Consider the following 3,674-nt stretch of genomic DNA (forward strand, 5'->3'; position numbering starts at 1 on the left):
TTTTGTTTCAATATCCTGGAGGTCCTTTCAATTAGCTTCACATAATATGGCCTTATATATGGCCTTTTGCTCTATTGCCAATCACTGCTAGTAGAGCCCAAGGTTTCTACTGATTATGATGAATGAGGGAAACCACTGAGCCCAAGTTCCTTTGAGTCTGGCTTACTTCACTTAATACGATTTGTTCTAAGTCTTTCCATTTCCTAACAAATGGGGCGATGTCATTCTTTCTGACAGCAGCATAGAATTCCATTGTGTACAAATACCACAACTTGTTGATCCACTCATCAACTGAGGGACATCTGGGTTGGTTCCATATCTTTACTATGGTGAATAGTGCTGCAATGAACATTGTTGTGCTAGTGGGTTTAGTATGCCCTTGTTTCTGGATTGTTGGGTAAACGCCAAGTAGTGGAATTCCTGGGTCATAGGGGAGTTCTATGTTTAGCCTTTTGAGGCACTGGCACACTGCTTTCCATAGTGGTTGAACGAGTTTGCACTCCCACCAACAGTGTAGTAGTGATCCCTCCTGGCCACATCCCCTCCAGCATCTGTTGTCATTCGTTTTCCTGATCCTGGCCATTCTAACTGGAATGAGGTGGAATCTTAGAATTGTTTTGATTTGCATTTCTTTTATGACCAGAGATGTGGAGCATTTCTTCATGTGTCTATAGGCCATTTTTGTTTCTTCTTCAGAGAAGACTCTCTTTAAGGCTTTGGCCCATTTTTAATGGGTTGGGTGTTACTTTGGAGGTTAGTTTTGGAGTGATTCACTTTTTTGAGTTGTTGATATATTTTAGATATGAGGCCTTTGTGCGTTGTTTGGTTGGTGAAGATCTTCTCCCACTCTGTAGGCTTCCTGATTAGTTTACTAGCTATATCCATTGCCATACAAAAGCTCTGCAGTTTAATGCAGTCCCACTTATCCAGCCTTTCTCTGATTTCTTGTGATTCTTGGTCCTTATTAAGAAAGTTTTGACCTGTGCCAAGGAGGCCTAGTGTATCTCCTATTCCTTCCTGTAAACTTTTCAGTGTGTCAGCTTTTACCTCCAGGTCTTTGATCCATTTGGAGTTAATTCTAGTGCAAGGTGACAAAGAAGGATCCAACTTTAGTTTTCTGCAGGTGTTTAACCAGTTCTGCCAGCACAACTTGTTGAACAGGCTATCTTTCTTCCATTCTATATATTTGGCTCCCTGGTCAAAGATTAGGTGGCCATAGGTCTGTGGTTTAATATCTGGGTCCGCAGTTCTACTCCATTGGACTTCAGGCCTCTTCTTGTGCCAGTACCAAGCTGTTTTGAGAATTATAGCTCTGTAATAGAGTCTAAAGTTTGGAATTGAAATTCCTCCAGCGCTGTTCTTTCTGCTAAGAAGTGTTTTTGCTATACGGGGTCTTTTATTATTCCATATGAAATTTTGAATTGCCTCTTCTATTTCTTTAAAGAATGACATTGGGATGTTGATTGGTATTACATTCAATTTGTAGATAGCCCTTGGCAAGATTGTCATTTTCACAATGTTGATTCTTCCAATCCAGGAGCATGGGAGGTCTTTCCATTTCCTTAGTTCTGCTTTAATTTCCTTTTTTATGGTTTTAAAGTTTTCATCTAAACGGTCCTTTACATTCTTAGTTAAGCTAATTCCTAGGTACTTTATTTTCTTTGAAGCTATTGTGAAAGGAATTTCTTTCCTGATTATTGCCTCGTTCCTCTCAGTGTTGGCGTAAAGTAAGGCAGTTGATTTGTGAGGGTTGATTTTATGGCCTGCTACCCTTCCAAAGCTTTGAATCAGCTCAAGGAGCTTGGGAGTAGAGTCTATAGGATTCTTTAAATACAGAATCATGTCATCTGCAAAGAGGGAGAGTTTTATTTCCTCTTTCCCTACTTGGATCCCCTTTATGCTTGCTTCTTGCCTTATTGCACTGCCTAGGAATTCTAGTACTATGTTAAAAAGGAGTGGAAAGAGTGGGCATCCTTGTCTCGTTCCTGATTTTAGAGGGAATGGCTTAGGTTTTCACCATTAAGTAAAATAATGGCAGTGGGTTTCTCATACACAGCCTTTATTACATTGAGAAATGTTCCATGGATTCCTAGTTTCTCCACATCTTTTAACATAAAGGGGTTTTGGATCTTGTCAAATGCCTTTTCCGCATCTATTGAGACAATCATGTGATTTTATCCCTGCTCCTGTTGATGTGTTGAATTATATTAATTGATTTGTGTATGTTGAACCAGCTTTGCCTCCCTGTGATGAATCCAGTTTGATAATAGTGTATAATTTTTTTGATGAGTTGTTGTAGACGGTTGGCCAGTATTTTGTTGAGAAGTTTTGCTTCGATGTTCATCAAAGAAATGGGTCTATAGATCTCTTTCTTTGATGAATCTCTGTCTGGTTTGGGGATGAGGGATATACTGGCTTCACAGAATGAGTTTGGTAAAGAACCTTCATTTTCAATTTCGTTGAAGAGCCTGAGGAGTATTGGTGTGAGCTCTGCTTTGAAGACCTTATAGAATTCAGCTGTGAATCCATCTGGGCCTGGGCTCTTTTTAAGTGGAAGTTGTCTAATTTCCAGTTCTATTTCAGAGCTTGAAATAGGCCTGTTGAGTTGGGTTAGCTCTTCTTTGTTCAATGTGGGTATGTTAATCTTGTCTAGGAATTCATCCATTTCTTCTAGATTCTCAAATTTGTTGTCGTAATGGTTTGAGAAGTATTCCCTCATGATATTCTGGATCTTGGTAATTTCTGTCGTGATATTACCATTTTCATCTGCGATTTTGTTTATTTCGATATGCTCTCTTCTTTCTTTGGTAAGATTTGCTAAGGGCTTGTCAATTTTGTTAGTTCTTTCAAAGAACCAACTCCTTGTTTTGTTGATTCTTTCTATAGTTTTTTTATTCCAAATCATTTAATTCTGCTTTGATTTTAATAATTTGCTTTCTCCTCATGAGTTTAGGGTTGGTTTGTTGACCTTTTTCCGGGAGGTTAAGGTGAGATATTAACTAGTTGGTTTGCCATTTTTCCAACTTGCTGTTGTAGGCACTCAGCGCTATAAATTTTCCTCTGAATACTGCCTTTGTTGTGTCCCTAAGGAGTTGATATTTGTGTGCTCCTTATTGTTAAATTTCATAAACAGTTGGATATCTGTTCTGATCTCTCCGATTACCCATTGTTTTGATTCAACAATGTGGTGTTCAGTCTCCATGAGTTACAGGGTTTTCTTTGGTGGAGATGTGTGTTCAGCTCCAATTTGATGCCTTTATGGTTTGAGAGTGTGCATGGAATAATTTCAGTGTTTCTGAATCTGTCCAGGTTTGCTTTATCGCCTAAGATGTGGTCTATTTTGGAAAATGTTCCATGTGCTGCTGATAAAAACGTATATTGTGGTGTTACTGGGTGGAATATTCTGCAGATGTCTGTTACATCTAGTCGGTCTATATAGTTGTTCAGTTCTAAGGTTTCTCTTGTGAGTTTTTGCCTTGTTGATCTGTCTATAGGTGAGAGTGGTGTGTTAAACTCACCAACAATCACTGTATTTCGATCTCTGTATGGTTTCAGTGTAAGTAAAGTTTGCTTGATGAAGTTTGGAGCTCCGGGATTGGGTGTGTAAATATTTAGGATCGTTATGTCTTCCTGGAGGAAAGATCCCTTTAGTAGTATGTTGTAACCTTCTTTGT

The sequence above is a fragment of the Megascapheus bottae genome, unplaced genomic scaffold (genome assembly GCF_031878675.1).
Source record: "Megascapheus bottae isolate mThoBot1 unplaced genomic scaffold, mThoBot2.hap1 HAP1_SCAFFOLD_52, whole genome shotgun sequence".
Taxonomy (NCBI): domain Eukaryota; kingdom Metazoa; phylum Chordata; class Mammalia; order Rodentia; family Geomyidae; genus Megascapheus; species Megascapheus bottae.